Here is a 19,820-nt window from a genome sequence, read left to right as displayed (position 1 = left end):
AATTCCATTTCGAGCATTTCTGAGTAGCACTTAATTTTTTTTTTTCTTCCTTGAGTAGATTATTAAAAATTGATCATTCTTTGTAATAGAGTCATATCTGTCGCTTTTCATATTTTAATTCTGTTTCAAGGAAAACACGGGACATTAATCAAAAATGACAGAACATACTCTTAATGTAATCATGCGGTGGGGAATAGGAATTGCAAATGTCTGACTGACTGAAGCACCACCCCAACACACATACATGCATTTCCATTAATATTGCAAAATACAATAATCATGTACTGTAGAGGGATTTTTTTTTTTTTTTTAATAGATTTGAGTGTGGGAAATGCGGATACGCAGTGAACAAGTGGTGGTGCCGACACGAAAGTAGAATGCTTCTCCATCATGTGCCTTGGAGAGAAATGTGAGATTAACGCAAAATGAGGCAAAGCAAGGAGTTGGCTCACTAATGACATCCTGCAATAAATGCGATCCATTATGGACGACTGGGCATTATTACATTTATGGCCCAAAATATCTCATCAGCATTGGAAAGTTGTTTTTCCTTTAAAGGGACTGGGAAGGAGCATTCCGCAGACACTGGCTTGAAATAGAGAGGCATACCTTTCAAAACAAGTCAATATTCAGCACAGAAGAAAGAGGTCCTAATTAGATTCATTTGCCTCTTGGATCAATGTTTTCCAAGGGATGTGAGTTATAAAGTCAGAGTGGGGCATAAATAATCAAAAACAAATAAAGATGTGTGTTTGGAGAAATATGGCTGATAGTGCTCATAAAATCTCTGCCAAGCGAGCAAAAGCAAAATGAATATTTAAAGATGGGAAGGAAGAAAATAGCCCAGGATGGAGCGGGGAGTGGGGGTCTAAAAAGGGTCTGACCTTGGCCGGCAGAGTGGAGGAATCCTTCAGAGGGTACCTTGGCCATACTTAGTGAAAAGTAGATAATTTGTTCATGTCACGCACTTGTTGGAAATGGCAGATAAATGGATTCCAGCCATTATTTTCCAGCCTAAGTGAAGTGAAGGAGGAAACGTTGCGGAGAGGACAAACCCAGTTATGACTGATAAGTGTCTAAAAGCTAATGAAGGCGGCCCGGGCCAAGGTCAATGGCTGAGAGCGAGATGCTATGTGCTGCGCCGTTGTCCCGCCGCTTAAACATAGAGGAAATACACATTGAGCTTTTAACACCTTGAAACATAGGAGAGACTTGTGTATGAAATATGGCCATGTAATGGCTTTTTAATGATGGCCTCCCAGCCCACTGTTCTGGCCTGAGATTGGAAATCTGAGGTGAACCTTGATATCGCTGCACTAAGTGCTTGTAATGCACCGTAACTTCTGGCCGCCCCGATGAGTGAGACAGTTCAGGCCAGCAGATAAATGCCCCTCCTGTGGACAGGGGCCTCGGCTGGTATAGGAGGACATGGCCCTCGTCCTGATTCCTGCACCAGGACCTCCTCTGTGACCGGACACCCCTGTGATTTGTGGCTCTTCATGCAGACGTCTATGCAAAAAAAAAAAAGATAAATCAGAGCAAAAGTCATTGTTTTGTGGCAGGGCAGGTGCAATAAATGCAATGTGAGTACAACCCTCAACACTCAAGCAGCCCTTGTCACTGCCTGGGCGCACCTCAGTGCGCAATCATCTGCGCCACTCCGGCTGCAGCAGCCATCTGCAATCAGCACACCTGTCACTGATTAACTTCCTGGGCTTCTTAAGCCAGTGCAAACCTGTGTTCCGGGCCAGAACGTAGTTTACTGTTCTGTACAGTAAGCCGACTCGTATCAAGCTCTATGCTCTCTCTCTCTCTCTCTGTTTTTTCTCCTCCTGCGTGTTCATTGTGTGTCGTGTCGTTCCAGCAGCATTTTTCCGTCCCCTGATTGCGAGCTGTGTGTCTCGTCTCCCCGTGTTCCCCTCTGGTTCCCTGGCTGCCCTTTTTGGATCTCGACCTCCCGCCTGGACACAGACCTTTGACGCCTCTCTCCTGCCCTTGACCTCACGCCTGCTCACGGACTTCCGAGCCTGCCTTGCCCCTCTTGGACTTCCGCCTCTCACTCAACATCCATCTTCAACAACTCCCGGTAACACTCAACACATAATCACTACACATAGTCGCACACATCTACATTTTGGTTTAGTTACACGCCTCACTCCATTCTATTGTATACAATATATATATATTTTTATATATTTTTATATATATATATATATATATATATATATATATATATATGTATGTGTGGGAAAAAAAATCACAAGACTATTTCATCTCTACAGGCCTGTTTCATGAGGGGGGGTTCCCTCAATCATCAGGAGATTTTAATGGGAGCATTCACATACCATGGTTTGTATAGGGCACAGAGTGGGTGGGTACAGGCTGGCGTAGGGGCGTGGTGATTGGCTCATGTGTTACCTAGGAGGTGTTTCCGTCTGTGGCGGCATGCTGTTACAATTTCGCTGCGCTTGTTGAGGGATGACAGGTCTGGACGATAAATAATAAACAGTTTCTCTTTCAAGCATAGGTTGCATCTTTTATTACCACTATTGTAAGGTGTGCTGGATGCAAGAATTTGCCATGTTATTGAATATTCAACATTATTGTCTTTGAGGTCCCAAATGTGTTTGCTGAGTTCTGTGGTATTCCGCAGGTTTTGGTTCCTGAAAGAAGCCTTGTGATTGTTCCATCTGGTTTTGAACTCTCCCTCGGTTAATCCTACATATGTGTCGGATGTGTTAATGTCCTTGCGTGTTACCTTAGATTGGTAGACAACTGATGTTTGTAAGCACCCCCCGTTGAGAGGGCAATCAGGTTTCTTTCGCAGTTGCAGCCTTTGTTGGTTTTTCTTTATTTCATTCTGTTAATTAACATAAATTATACAATTTGTTTCTTATTGAAGGGCAGCACGGTGATACAGGGGTTAGTGCATGCAATACGAAGGTCCTGAGTTCAATCCCGGGCTCGGGATCTTTCTGTGTGGAGTTTGCATGTTCTCCCTGTGACTGCGTCGGTTCCCTCCGGGTACTCCGGCATCCTCCTACCTTCAAAAACATGCACCTGGGGATAGGTTGATTGGCAACACTAAATTGGCCCTAGTGTGTGAATGTGAGTGTGAATGTTGTCTGTCTATCTGTGTTGGCCCTGTGATGAGGTGGCGACTTGTCCAGGGTGTACACCGCCTTCCGCCCGTGTGCATCCCCCGCAACCCCGAAAGGGACAAGCTGTAGGAATTGGATGGATGTGAAGTGAATTATATTTATATAGCGCTTTTCTCTAGTGAGCTTTACATAGTGACACCCAATATCTAAGTTACATTTAAACCAGTGTGGGTGGCACTGGGAGCAGGTGGGTAAAGTGTCTTGCCCAAGGACACAACGGCAGTGACTAGGATGGCGGAAGCGGGAATCGAACCTGGAACCCTCAAGTTGCTGGCACGGCCACTCTACCAATTGAGCTATGCCGGATGGAAGTTTCTTATTGATATTACTCCCTTCAAGCCACGCCCCTGTTGTGTCCCTCCCACTTCTTTAAACCAGATTTTGAGGTTGGGCAAGCGCAGTAATGCTCACGCTGGAATATAGTCAAGCGAGAACATTAATATAGTGCTTGACTGTGTACGATTTCCTCTTAAATCTTGTGAGAACATGTTGAGGAATGAGTGTGATCAGCGTGATAGAGCGCAGGTCGTCGCTGCTGCAGCTTGGGCACAAGCAGACCTTTGGCTGGACTTTCAGTTTGGGCTTCCATAATCCAATCATCTGAGTGAATAATTACAAAATAATAACACGGCGCGCAGCATCGTCTTGGCTCCATCCACAGGAGTGGCTTCCCACCCCGCCACTTGTGTGCTTAATGTCCTCTAAAGACCCATATTACACCCCAATTAGATGGCACTCTTGTTTCCTTACATCAAGGGCTTGACTCTACTGGCTTGTCACCCTCCCTTGGCCTAATCAATTTCATTACTCCAGTTACAGCCCCAGCCCTGGGAAAGCTGTGCCCTTAAACTTCAGCTCTTGCTTTAATCGATCAATAGTCCACGTCCCTGCCAAGGTTCCATTTAAAGTTCATTTATTTCAAGCCATCATATAAAACAAGACAGAGCATCGATGCGGCCCCACTTTGTTTTATTTGAACGTGGATTTTCCTCGGCGACACTCAAGTACGCTCCGTTTTTGTCATGGCGCCGTTCTGGGAAAAGGCCCATTATTGTAGGTCACATGATTTTTTTCAACTTACCTTACACTCAACTTAAATATAGAAGCCACGTTTTTTATTTTTGTTCGCTCCCAATGTCCAAGATTTAAGGTAGAAAAGACAAGGTCCGCTGTATTAGGGTTGGCCGAGTCTTTTTTGGTTACCCATACAGTGCATCTGGAAAGTGTTTACAGCGCTTCACTTTTTCCACATTTTGTTATGTTATTTCAAAGTACAATTAATTCATTTTTGTCCTCAAAATTCTACAAAAAATACCCCATTATAACAATGTGAAAATATATATTTTTTTATTTTTTGCAAATTTATTAAAAATAACATCCTGGATCAAAACCAAGGCTTCCCATCCAACGCGATGGAGCTTAAAAGGTTCCGCAAAGAGGAATGGGCAAAACTGCCCAAGATACACTATATTGCCAAAAGTATTTGGCCACCTGCCTTGACTCACATATGAACTTGAAGTGCCATCCCATTCCTAACCCATAGGGTTCAATGGGATGTCGGTCTACCTTTTGCAGCTATTACAGCTTCAACTCTTCTGGGAAGGCTGTCCACAAGGTTGCGGAGTGTGTTTATAGGAATTTTCGACCATTCTTCCGAAAGCGCATTGGTGAGGTCACACGCTGATGTTGGTCGAGAAGGCCTGGCTCTCAGTCTCCGTTCTAATTTATACCAAAGGTGTTCTATCGGGTTCAGGTCAGGACTCTGTGCAGGTCAGTCAAGTTCATCCACACCAGACTCTGTCATCAATGTCTTTATGGACTTTGCTTTGTGCACTGGCACACAGTCATGTTGGAAGAGGAAGGGGCCCCCTCCAAACTGTTCCCACAAGGTTGGGAGCATGGAATTGTCCAAAATGTTTTGGTATCTTGGAGCATTCAAAACAACCCCACATCATAATTCCTCCTCCACCAAACTCTTCCATTTTCTAATAATAAAGCCGACAGTTGACTTTGGAATATTTTGGAGCGAGGAATTGTCATGACTGGATTTGTTGTACAGGTGGCATCCTATGACAGTTCCACGCTGGAAATCACTGAGCTCCTGAGAGCAGTCCATTCTTTCACAAATGTTTGTAGAAATAGTCTCCATGCCTAAGTGCTTGATTTTACACACCTGTGGCCGGGCCAAGTGATTAGGACACCTGATTCTGATCATTTGGATGGGTGGCCAAATACTTTTGGCAATATAGTGTAGATGTGCCAAGCTTGTGGCATCATATTTAAAAAGACTTGAGCCTGTACTTTCTGCCAAAGGTGCATCAAGAAAGTATTAAGCAAAGGCTGTGAATACTTATGTACATGTTGATTTTTTTTTTTTTCATAGACTATGTTTTATAGACCATATTCAAGTGATTTTCTAACCTTCGCTGCAGGATGCACTGTTTTGTTGCACTGTCTTATTTACGTGGCTCCAGTTCAACTGCGACTTCTCCCCGGCCATTTTGTTGTAGTTTTTAGTCTACTGACAGATATAAGTTAAAAGTATATGCTACTTTGTATTAAAAATGGCAACAGCAGAGGATGCATGTCCATGCCAGTCTGCCCCACAGCAAGAGGATGCTAAAAAAGAAGAAACTTATTGACTACAGAGTCGGACTACCATGGCGGACAGGAGTAAAGCACTTTATGCCATATATGGATAATCCGCTGTTATCACCAATGGGAAAAATGTCACTAATGGGGCACTTTCCAAATGGATCGTTTAGCGGAAGTCTGAAAAGAAAGGCAAGGTTGTTTTATTAAAGGGGAACATTATCACCAGACCTATGTAAGCGTCAATATATACCTTGATGTTGCAGAAAAAAGACCACATATTTTTTTAACCGATTTCCGAACTCTAAATGGGTGAATTTTGGCGAATTAAACGCCTTTCTAATATTCGCTCTCGGAGAGATGACGTCACAACGTGGCGTCACATCGGGAAGCAATCCGCCATTTTCTCAAACACCGAGTCAAATCAGCTCTGTTATTTTCCGTTTTTTCGACTGTTTTCCGTACCTTGGAGACATCATGCCTCGTCGGTGTGTTGTCGGAGGGTGTAACAACACGAACAGGGACGGATTCAAGTTGCACCAGTGGCCCAAAGATGCAAAAGTGGCAAGAAATTGGACGTTTGTTCCGCACACTTTACCGACAAAAGCTATGCTACGACAGAGATGGCAAGAATGTGTGGATATCCTGCGACACTCAAAGCAGATGCATTTCCAACGATAAAGTCAAAGAAATCTGCCGCCAGACCCCCATTGAATCTGCCGGAGTGTGTGAGCAATTCAGGGACAAAGGACCTCGCTAGCACGGCAAGCAATGGCGGCAGTTTGTTCCCGCAGACGAGCGAGCTAAACCCCCTATCGACCCTAGCTTCCCTGGCCTGCTGACATCAACTCCAAAACTGGACAGATCAGCTTTCAGGAAAAGAGCGCGGATGAGGGTATGTCTACAGAATATATTAATTGATGAAAATTGGGCTGTCTGCACTCTTAAAGTGCATGTTGTTGCCAAATGTATTTCATATGCTGTAAACCTAGTTCATAGTTGTTAGTTTCCTTTAATGCCAAACAAACACATACCAATCGTTGGTTCGAAGGCGATCGCCGAATTCGTCCTCGCTTTCTCCCGTGTCGCTGGCTGTCGTGTCGTTTTCGTCGGTTTCACTTGCATACGGTTCAAACCGATATGGCTCAATAGCTTCAGTTTCTTCTTCAATTCCGTTTTCACTACCTGCCTCCACACTACAACAATCCGTTTCAATACATTCGTAATCTGTTGAATCGCTTAAGCCGCTGAAATCCGAGTCTGAATCCGAGCTAATGTCGCTATAGCTTGCTGTTCTTTCCGCCATGTTTGTTTGTGTTGGCTTCACTATGTGACGTCACAGGAAAATGGACGGGTGTTTATAACGATGGTTAAAATCAGGCACTTTGAAACTTTTTTTAGGGATATTGCGTGATGGGTAAAATTTTGAAAAAAACTTCGAAAAATATAATAAGCCACTTGGGAACTGATTTTTAATGGTTTTAACAATTCTGAAATTGTGATAATGTTCCCCTTTAATATCTCAACCATGTGTCCACGGTTTGATTGAACATTTTTGGGACGTATGCAGATCCCAAATGCACAACAGCAGGAACTAATAGGTAATGGTTTTGCATAATAGGTCCCCTTTAACTGAGCAGAATAAGGAGCGCAATCCATTTAGCATGTCCGTGTTTATGAATATGCAGAAAATGTGCTGATCATCAGAACTCCCACTATTGCAAATGACGTCACATCCAGCTCACATCCGGTCCATTAAATATGCGTGGTGGTAAAGCAGGGTCTGTTCTCAATGAGTACTAGACGCCATTCAGCCTTTCTCGAAGAAAAAAGCCCTATGCTTGCGTTGTTTTTCGGCTCTACGGACCGTTTGAATCGTTTGTATATTAATTTTTTACAAACAGAAACCAGAAAGTCAGGGTCAATGATACTTTGTCAGGAATGGTACTTCTACGTCTCCCCTCTTCTTTATTTTGTTCACAAATGTGTCAGAATACATATGACAACAGTACACAAATCAAATATGGTGATGATTCAATTGTTACTTTGTTAAATTAATATGTAGTCGTGGATGTCAGTTGTCGGGTGTTAGTATGTAAAACGCTTTGAGTCACTAGAGAAAACGCGCTATTTAAATTAAATTCACTTCACTTCACTTCACTTCACTTCACTTCACTTCACTTCACTAGTAGTCTCTGTTTGTTTACATGGACGACATCCTGGCTGGAGTTATACAAGGGGATACACTAGCCCCCTTCCTCTTCATCATAGTCCTTGATCATGCGCTCAGGAAGGCAATAAATGGGCGAGAGCAGGAACTTGGCTTCACGCTGACACCAAGGAAGTCGAGTCGACAACCGGCAGTGGTCCTGGCAGACCTTGACTATGCGGATGACATCAGTCTGCTCTCCAACAACGTGGAACAAGCACAAGAACTCCTACAGAGGGTAGAGCTAGAGTGCGCCAAGGTTGGCCTTAGGCTAAATGCCAAGAAAACTGAGGTCATGACCTACAACGTTCCACTAGAACATCGACCTCTGGTAACAGCAGGAGGCACTGTGCTGAAAGAAGTTGAGGATTTCAAATACCTGGGCGGATGGGTCAACTCAACGGAGCAAGATTTAAAAGTGAGGAAGGCACTTGCATGGAGTGCCCTGAACGGCATGACCAGTGTATGAAACTCCAACCTCCCCCGCCAAATCAAACTCAGCTTCTTCTACGCGACAGTTGAGTTCATTCTCCTCTATGGCAGCTGGACCCTGAAGCCAACCCTGGAGAAATCTCTGGATGGTTGCTACACCAGGATGCTCCGTGCAGAGCATAACATCAACAAGAGTGCGCACGTAACCAACAGAATCCTCTACAAGGGAATACCAAGGGTGAGCGAGAAGATTGCTGTAAGGAGAATGAGACTAGCAGGACACTGCCAAAGGCATCAGGAGCTGCCAGCCAGCAAATTGGTGCTGTGGGAACCAACACATGGGCATCGGTCAAGAGGACGTCCTACACTAACATACGTGGACATACTCAAGAAGGATGCAGGAGCTCAGAGTATCAAGGAACTGGCCAAATGTATGGAGAATCGGGATGACTGGAAGCAACGATGGAAGGCTTGTCTGAGGACTCCCCCGCCAAATCAAACTCAGCTTCTTCTACGCGACAGTTGAGTCCGTTCTCCTCTATGGCAGCTGGACCCTGAAGCCAACCCTGGAGAAGTCTCTGGATGGTTGCTACACCAGGATGCTACGTGCAGAGCATAACATCAACAAGAGTGCGCACGTGACCAACAGAATCCTCTACAAGGGAATACCAAGGGTGAGCGAGAAGATTGCTGTAAGGAGAATGAGACTAGCAGGACACTGCCAAAGGCATCAGGAGCTGCCAGCCAGCAAATTGGTGCTGTGGGAACCAACACATGGGCATCGGTCAAGAGGACGTCCTACACTAACATACGTGGACATACTCAAGAAGGATGCATGAGCTCAGAGTACCAAGGAACTGGCCAAATGTATGGAGAATCGGGATGACTGGAAGCAACGATGGAAGGCTCGTCTGAGGACGATCTAGAGAGATCATGAGCAAAAACGATGCATATTCATCAGGGAGATTCTTGATACTAATTTCCTTGACCCAGCCACACACCAAGAAGTTGAAGGCCTTCATGCTTCTCCAAGTTTTCATCTGTTTTGTGGTGTAGAATGAACTTCTGGAACACCAGATAGTTCGATATGTGTGGGAACTCCACCAACGGATAATCCTTAATATCACTCGACAAATCTTTTTTGATAAAATATAGCAATCTATTCCATTGCATTGTTAGATTTTTTGCTCCTATCTGCTTTTTGAAGGAAGATCTAGGCCCCTTGTGTACTCAAGAGTTTGCGTGCTGCTTGCTGCAAAATAGCCATCTCAGCTTGGTTGACCACCACTGTTTTCACTTCCGGTAAGAAGTCACGTGACGGAATACAAGCATTACTGGGAGGAAAAGATGCAAATACAGTTATGTAGCATGCACATTGTGATCTATTGAGGCTGAAACTGCTCTGTGGGCGCTATTTTGCGTGTTTATTTAAGGCGTCTGAAAAGCTGTGAGAAAATAGGCTATTGCCCTGCAAAGATGATGGACAAAGAATAATCCGTCCTACATGTGTGTGTCTACATATTTGGACTGTCATAAAGGAACACATATTACACATATTGTATATTCAGCAATTTCACATATAATTTTATAGCTACTGGATGACTTAAGAAGCTGATTAAAATAACTTCAACTGATGCGTTTTGTTATCTGCTTTTCTTAAACTTTTCATTAGTTTTTTCATTCAGGAAATGCACTATTATAAAACTATATCTCCTATAGGAAAACAAATATTGTAATATACATTTTATTGCATTTGGTCATTCCAGACGCATGAATGCACTGCTGTTGTAATGAGCCATCGCCTCTCTGCAGAGCCTGTGAATAGTTTGCTGTCTTGATTGCGATTCTATAAAAGGTGGTACAGATTATACTGTAGATACAGTATGTGCTGTTAGTTGAACAACATGGCACACAGGCTGGAAAGCATAATTCCAAAAAATGTGGAGGGAAATGAGTGTTTCCATGGCCACAGCCAGTAGTCCACAGTAAAACCTTATTAAAATAGGGCAGCAATACATGCAGCAGTGACGTGCGGTGAGGTTGATGGCTGGTGAGGCACTGACTTCATCACAGTCAGATTTACAAACATATGAACCCTAAAGAGTATCTTACTCACCATTTGATTGGCAGCAGTTAACGGGTTATGTTTAAAAGCTCATACCAGCATTCTTCCCTGCTTGGCACTCAGCATCAAGGGTTGGAATTGGGGGTTAAATCACCAAAAATGATTCCTGGGCGCGGCGCCGCTGCTACCCACTGCTCCCCACTGCTCCCCTCTCCTCCCAGGGGGTGATCAAGGGGATGGGTCAAATGCAGAGGACAAATTTCACCACACCTAGTGTGTGTGACAATCATTGGTACTTTAACTTAACTTTAACTTTACACATACAAACTGTAGCACACGAAAAAGCACATTTAATAAAAAAACGTTATTATGGTCTTACCTTTACTTATAAATGCGCTGCTGTTGTGCTGGATTAATGAACCCCCTGATGGGAGTGTGATATCAACTTTCCACATGCAAGATTGAATCTATTTAAAAAGTGTAACCGAGGGTTTATAAATGTCGCCTATACTGTATGAAACTACAAAATAACAAACACGGAGGCTCCAGTTTACACGAGGACCACTTTATTTACCTTCTTTCAAAAACCTCCGCAACGTGACATCACTTCCGCTCTTGGCGCCTTCAAAATAAGAGCTCAAGGCATATACTGTATAACAGTGCATAACAGGAACTTAACATCACAAAGAGGAAAGCCCATAAAAATAGGTTACAAAAGTTATTTAATAAGAAGCCAAAAAGTGCAAAAACAATAATGTTTTTGTTGGAGGAGTTGTGAATTAGGTACACCTGCAGTCTGCAGGTGTAGTGTACCTAATGTTGTGGCCCTGCAGTCATTCACAACTCCTCCAACACGAACATTATTGTTTTTGCACTTTTTGGCTTCTTATGAAATAACTTTTTTAAATAGATTCAATCTTGCACGTGGAAAGTTTAAGTGTGGGCTTTAGTTGATATAACACTCCCGTCAGGGGTTGCCGTGCATTCTACGGCGGGGGTGCAGGAGGCGAGCCTCAGCCAGTGCGTCTTTTGCAGCCGTTTTATGATCGCTCAGCACAAGAAATACTTTACACACATACAGTTGTTGACAAAATACACTGTACATTATATACCTCAGCTAACTAAACTATGGAAATGTATAATATAGTTCATATAGCAATACGGTCTCACTGCACAGCAGACCAGCAGTTAGCCGAGTCCGTCCATGTTGAGGCACTGAGTGACGTGCCTCGACTGGCTGCTGTTCACCGCACCGTCTCTTCTCAGTATTTGAACGGCAAATGTGAAAATTCAGCGATTTTGAATTAAAAAAAAATCTAAAACTGGTGAACTTAAATGGAAAATAACTTTATAGTATAATGACTGGATACATTTAATAATTTAATATATATTTTTTTCTTTTTACATTTTTTTTCTTTCCATGATGGCCTCACCTGCCTCTAGTGACTGCACGTCACTGACATGCAGTCTTAGTAGATCCCACGCAACATGGCCACTAATAGTACACACAATTTTATAGTTTGCACATGCTTTTTAGCGCGTGGTATTTAGATCTTAGTAGATCAAGCCCTTAAAGTATTCATGAGTTTCACTTATTAATCCCACACATAAAGTTTCACAGGACTCTATACACCTCCCACACATTTCCTTCTTCACAGTCTCCCTGTGGATCCAGCAAGTGTAACATCTTATATTGTCACCAGTTAATTAAGTTCAATGATTAATGAAATATACCTAAGTCTGTCTCCTCCATTACCTTTTTCCCCCACTTGTGAAATCTATAGAGGGGACCATGCTTTGCTGCACAATCATATCCAGAATTAAGGTTCTTCAATATTCATTAAGGCTTCTATAGAAGATGATTGTGATTGTGCATTATAACTCCAGACTACTTCATTATCATTCACAGCTTGACAAAACCGTGGCATGGATTCAGAAATCTAATGGTGATAATTAGCGTTGGATAATGTGAACGAGGTCCCTATTTACATGAAAGTGCCAGTTAAAAAAGTCATGTCTTTGACTTATTTTGCCTCTTTGCATGAACTGTCTGTTTAATGGTGAAGACACTGACGAGTTCACACTTGACTAAACCGCATGAGCTGCTGTCGTCTCAGGTTTCATGACAGGTGTCAAGACAACCACTCGGCGACTTTTGTGGGCTTTGTGTGTTCATTTGTGCTGCCGGTGAGTCGGTGCGTGACGGCTCGACCACAAACCACAGCCACTCTCCTCAAATGTCCGCTCACGCGGGGAGGAACGCCGCTACTTGTCGCGAGATATTTTCTCAGGTACACCAATCATCACTCACAATGGCGATACACAACTGGTAGCGACACTAATGAAAGTTTTTTTTAATTTTTTAAAAATTTTATTTAAGATTTATTTAGGATTTTCAATTTTTACAACACATATACAGCAGTATACATTGAAATGTTGGCAATGCAAATGTCCACAAAACATCACGAACAACAGGGGGAAGGATACACCAAGAAGACACATTTCAAAGGAACTGAACTTAACAGTCAGTGGAGAAAAAAAAGAAAAAAAAAAGTATACAGGTATATATGCATACATACATACACACACCCCACATACACAAATACAGTAGTGTTATGAAAACATAAAACCAAGAATATGCATACATGTATACAAACATACACACACACATACACAACACCCCCCCCACAATAAGATACAATTAAAAAAAATTAAAAAAAACCCTGCTAAGGTTAATGAAAAGTTTTTAACATTTTAGTTATACGTTTCACGGTATGTAATGTCACTTACGGAGGGTCAAATTGGACAAAGTAAAATAAATAAATACGTCTTTAAATACTGAAGTACCTCAATTTACGAGCTGGATTGGTTCTGTGACGGAGCTCTTAAAGGCCTACTGAAATGCGATTTTCTTATTTAAACGGGGATAGCAGGTCCATTCTATGTGTCATACTTGATCATTTCGCGATATTGCCATATTTTTGCTGAAAGGATTTAGTAGAGAACATCGACGATAAAGTTCGCAACTTTTGGTCGCTGATAAAAAAGCCTTGCCTGTACCGGAAGTAGCAGACGGGTAGCGTGACGTCACAGGTTGTGGAGCTCCTCACATCCGCACATTGTTTACAATCATAGCCACCAGCAGCGAGAGCGATTCGAACCGAGAAAGAGACGATTTCCCCATTAATTTGAGTGAGGATGAAAGATTTGTGGATGAGGAAAGTGAGAGTGAAGGACCAGAGGGCAGTGGGAGCGATTCAGATAAGGAAGATGCTGTGAGAGGCGGGTGGGACCTGATATTCAGCTGGGAATGACTAAAACAGTAAATAAACACAAGACATATATATACTCTATTAGCCACAACACAACCAGGCTTATATTTAATATGCCACAAATTAATCCCGCATAACAAACACCTGCCCCCTCCCATCCATATAACCCGCCAATACAACTCAAACACCTGCACAACACACTCAATCCCACAACCCAAAGTACCGTTCACCTCCCCAAAGTTCATACAGCACATATATTTCCCCAAAGTCCCCAAAGTTACGTACGTGACACGCACATAGCGGCACGCACGTACGGGAAAGCGATCAAATGTTTGGAAGCCGCAGCTGCATGCGTACTCACGGTACCGCGTCTGCGTATCCAACTCAAAGTCCTCCTGATAAGAGTCTCTGTTGTCCCAGTTCTCCACAGGCCAATGGTAAAGCTTGACTGTCATCTTTCGGGAATGTAAACAATGAAACACCGGCTGTGTTATCCGGCACAACAGTCAGGGGGTGCATTCTATGGCGGGGCGCGTTATCCGGCACAACACCTGCCGCAATACACCGCTTCCCACCTACAGCTTTCTTCTTTGCTGTCTCCATTGTTCATTGAACAAATTGCAAAAGATTCACCAACACAGATGTCCAGAATACTGTGGAATTTTGCGATGAAAACAGACGACTTAATAGCTGGCCACCATGCTGTCCCAAAATGTCCTCTACAATCCGTGATGTCACGCGCAGGCGTCATCATACCGAGACGTTTTCAGCAGGATATTTCGCGCAAAATTTAAAATTGCACTTTAGTAAACTAACCCGGCCGTATTGGCATGTGTTGCAATGTTAAGATTTCATCATTGATGTATAAACTATCAGACTGCGTGGTCGGTAGTAGTGGGTTTCAGTAGGCCTATAATGCAAACAATTGTATCTCAAATCAATCAATACGTTTCCATTCACTAAATTAGTCTGATTTCTCAAATAGTTTGTCTTTCTGTATTTTTACACCTACATGTGAAATCCAATCGTCCATGCAAACTCTCTAATTCAACTATTGGACGTACGCCATGTGCCTCCCGAACACTGGGGGCGCTTATTTCTTTTTAGCGTGGATAAAACTATTTATTTTCCGGCTGAGCTATGATGTCACACTAGGTGTCAGTGGCTCCTAACAAGTTAACAGCCAATCTCTGTTGTGATGTCCGCTGTAATATTGACGCAGATTACAAATATTAGGTCTCTAATGGCTATGCTGATGTTAAATAGCACACAGTATTAACAAATGATCTTGGATTGCGCTACAAACATGACCCTACTACCAAGAATGCAGTGGAGCAAATGCAGGTCCGAAGCAAAGAAAGACCGGCGGAAGAGAGTTTTTTCGAAGGAATTTTCGGATGGAGAATAAGATAAACAAAACTTTCGCATGTCTCCGAGTTCATTAATAAGGATCTGTGCATTGATGGAAGGAGTTTTAAATTTGAAGGAAAAGACCGTTTGTGCCCCGATGTTAAATAGCACACAGTATCAAGAAATTATCTTGGATTGCGCTACGAACTTGACGCTACGACCAAGAATCTATCGGAGCAGATAGAGGTCCGAAGCAAAGAAAGACCGGCGGCAGAGAGTTTTTTCAAAGGAATTTTCTGATAGAGAATGAGAGAAACAAAACTTTCGCATGTCACCGAGTTCATCAATAAGGATCTGTGCATTGATGGAAGGAGTTTTAAATTTGAAGGAAAAGACCGTTTGTGCCCCGACTGATAGTGTTCCAGATGAGGGTTGCTATTGTTCTGGACTATCTTGCCAATTGTGTGGGATACAGAGTTATTGGTAATCAGTTTGGAGTGCACAAATGCAGCGTGAAGAGGTTTGTGTACGCTTTATTATTTGCTTTATAATACACCTGTTCTTTTTCTTTTATTCCATTCGTATTTTGTTTGGGAGTCCGAATTAAGCCGGCATTCTCAATTTCTTTCGCTACCTTCTTAAATAAAGCTGTTTAAAATGTTCTGTTCTTTTACTTTGTGAAGCAAATAAACAGTCCACTCTTCATTACAATTGGCGGGGATGCTTGTAACTCAAATTTTTGCTTTCAACTTAAAGCATAACAATTAGCCAACAGACAGTACTTATCACAAAACACTTTAAGTTAAGTACCACTGTAATTACTTTAATGTATCACTATGTGTCACAACGCATCCATCCATGAATTTTTCTATAGTGCTTATCCCAGGGTTACCCAAGTTAAGGCTTGTGGGGATCCGGCCTGCCAGCGTCTACAATGTGGCTGGTGGGTCACCTAAAGTTATTATTATTTGTATTTAGTTTTTAATTTTTTAATCTGTCCTGTCCAGCCATTCAGGCAAAGCATATTGTTGATGGACTGTAGATGCCCATTTTTGCTACACAGATAAATTACAAAAGAGAAGTGTGGGATACTTCTGTTTTTGCCTTTTTTGTATTTGCCTTCATTAAATGTTTGGATATATTTAGTGTTTGGCACAGCCGGACCGGAGCAGTAGGGGATCAAAAGAAAAAAACAAAAAAAGTTTACAAAGGAAAATTGTCGGACAAGATGGGGACACACAATAAATAAAATACATGTATGTATATAAATAAATAAATAAATAAATACAATTTATATATATATATATATATATATGTATATATATACCGTATTTTTCGGACTATAAGTCGCCGTTTTTTTCATAGTTGGGCCGGGGTGCGACTTATACTCAGGAGCGACTTATGTGTGAAATTATTAACACATTACCGTAAACAATCAAATAATATTATTTAGCTCATTCACGTAAGAGACTAGACGTATAAGATTTCATGGGATTTAGCGATTAGGAGTGACAGATTGTTTGGTGAACGTATAGCATGTTCTATATGTTATAGTTATTTGAATGACTCTTACCATAATATGTTACGTTAACATACCAAGCACGTTCTTAGTTGGTTATTTATGCGTCATATAACGTACACTTATTCAGCCTGTTGTTCACTATTCTTTATTTATTTTAAATTGCCTTTCAAATGTCTATTCTTGGTGTTGGGTTTTATCAAATAAATTTTCCCCAAAAATGCGACTTATATATGTTTTTTTCCTTCCTTACTATGCATTTTCGGCCGGTGCGACTTATACTCCGGAGCGACTTATACTCCGAAAAATACGATATATATATATGTATAAATATTGGTTATGGGTTATACTTCTATAGCGCTTTTCTACCTTCAAGGTACTCAAAGCGCTTTGACACTATTTCCACATTCACCCATTCACACACCCATTCACACACTGATGGCGAGAGCTGCCATGCAAGGCCCTAACCACGACCCATCAGGAGCAAGGGTGAAGTGTCTTGCTCAAGGACAAAACGGACGTGACGAGGTTGGTAGTGTTTGGGGATCGAACCAGGAACCCCCAGGTTGCTGGCACGGCCACTCTCCCAACTGCAACACAAAAACAATGTTGCAACAGCTTGGTTATTATACAGGTTACGGAACATAATCAAAGTATTGTTTGCGGTTTTAGTATGCATTTTTAAAGTGATTTGCAGGTAAAATTGATTGCATTAGCTGCAGAACGAGAAGATTCTTAGAAATTAAAATGCAAAAAATATATATATTTTATCTTGTTGTCGCTCATTAGGATTGTGAACAATAGGCACAATTCCAAAAGAGTGCAGTTACCCTATAAGACCAGCCATGTTAAGAATTCTCCATGTTTATCTATGTTTTCAGATACTTTATTTTGAAGCATTTCTTGACAGTGTCACTTCCGCTTCTTTCCTGTTGGGGTCACTTCCGCTTCCCTTTTGATGTGTGTTAATATGTGCTGACTTGTTTCTCTGCTACGTTTAATCGGTGCTCTAGTCTTTGACGATGTGAGTATGTTGATTATTATATAAGACTAATTTAGTTTATTAATAGACATCACTGTGTTTGTGTAACATTTAGTGGTGTTTTATGAGTATTATTGGTGCTGTGTTGTCAGAATGCTACGAGCTAACATCTCCCTGTTAAGGATAGCATTGTTGCTGCTAATGTGGCTAGCTCACATGCCATTGTAGAAATGCAATATATTATATCTCTAGTATTTTACTTTGAGCATATATTTATATTGTTGTTTAGTTAAATGACATAAATGTTGATGAGTGTTTGCTTCTGATTTACAGATACTAACTAAATAAATGAACCTAAACCAATATGCACCATTAAAGTTGGAAGAGTCCAAATGATGACTGTGTGTTCTCTGACCGGAACCCCAACGTGGTCAATATCCGAAAAAAACAGTCGCAGAGTTTAATACTCAACAAGCCACAAAACACAAAATTCTGAAAAGACAGTCAGAAAGCGGCTTAAAGATGGTTTGTAAAAGATTATCTATGCAAAATTTTGACCAAGGAACCACCATTACAGTAGTAAGAATATTCGGCACGGTTTACCTGACACAAGAAACGTGTCAAATGGGGGGTTGCACTATCCACTTTAGCCCCCAGATGGCAGTAGAATGTTGAATATCATAAAATGTGTTTTTTGTCAATTCCATCTTTGACCACAGTGTCAGTTGCTACGTAGAGTGACGCTTTCCATAATTTTCAGCATTGCAAAATGATCAAGCCCCCCTCTTCCTCTCACGCATATCCACCCAGGAATGGCAGTGTTTTAAATGTGGGGGAAAAAAACGTTATAGTACCCCTTTAAGTTTATTCCTAACCTGCTTTCCATTACAAATCACTAAATATGCTTTTTTTTTGTGGTCTAAACTGTTTCAAGAAGAACATAAAAGTATAAAAATGTACCATGATTGAAATGCGAAGGACTGTGTCCCATTTTTAGCCCCATTTAAATATTCTCTCACAGCCACAGTTGGCAAACTAGTTTTGATATTAGAAACATACAAATAAGAAGCTCATGCATGTATTCACACATTTCTGCACAATAAACAGACAAAGTGCATGATCAAATGATCTTTTATGAGGTTTTATAACAACGGTTGTTTTTAAGAGTGATGCTAAACGAGTGGTGCCCCTGGCTCTCACTGATGCTTGATTTAGTAAACATGTTTAAAGGCAATAAAAAGCCTCTTTGGTACAAGGAGCATGTCAGCTTTGCCACATACGACAGAAGCTGCTTGCTTGCTCGCACTGAGGCTTGGCAAGCAAGAAGCCATTTCTTCCAAAGCTGGCCCAAAAGACAGCATCTTGTTTTAATCAGGGATTTTGGCTGCGATAACTGCAGTGAGAGCTGCGAGGACTTGGCAGCCGCTCGCAACGCCAACCGTGGCACTCGTACAAAATACACAAATATTTCCACAGTAATTATGTGTCAAGTGAAACAAGCAATTGAGGGCTCGGGGTGAATGTGCTGGGAGGAAGCTGAGAGCAAAAAAGAGTTACTTGGGTGCACGAGTGGGGGCCCCAACAAGACAAATTAGGCCATCAGGCTTTCAGAAGCTCCGGGATGTTTTGTTTTTCTTTTTGGCCCAGCTGGTAAATGCAACAGACCGTGCCGTGCTTGTGAATACCGGATTGAACAACATCATGCGGTGATGCCAGGTCTATAGTTTCAACTCTCGTGCAGCTCCCCAAATCCAGTTCAAAGACACAGCAGCTTGCCTAAGGGGCTTATTAGCCATTGTGAGATCATTGACTGATGCTTTTTTTTTGTGGTTTGTGAAGGCAGATTTACGGCGCGATCTGGCGTCGTCACTTGAACATGAATCACTGTCACACAGTGTGCCTCAAACAGGGCTGGAAAAAGGCAAGATTTGAACACACATGTCAAAAGAATTCACACTTCTCCCAAACTTATGAACAGAAAACTGAGACCACCAGGATTTGCATGGTGTCATAGATAAGAATGTGATATGTAGTTATATATTTTTTGGAAAGTCTAAGAGCAGTGTTCTCTTTATCACTAGCCAACAACCATATATCTACACATTATATTTCATTTTATTCCAAAAGTTTTTATCTGTCTTAAAAGAAGAAGTGGTTTTAATTAGACAAAAACTAAAATAGAGGAATGTCTATGTCAGGAATTTAGAAGTTTCATCCATATGAGGATGACACTTGAAC

Source organism: Nerophis lumbriciformis, linkage group LG01, assembly GCF_033978685.3.
Source record: "Nerophis lumbriciformis linkage group LG01, RoL_Nlum_v2.1, whole genome shotgun sequence".
Taxonomy (NCBI): Eukaryota; Metazoa; Chordata; class Actinopteri; order Syngnathiformes; family Syngnathidae; genus Nerophis; species Nerophis lumbriciformis.
The sequence above is the reverse complement of the archived record's forward strand: the minus strand, read 5'-3'. Positions refer to the sequence as shown.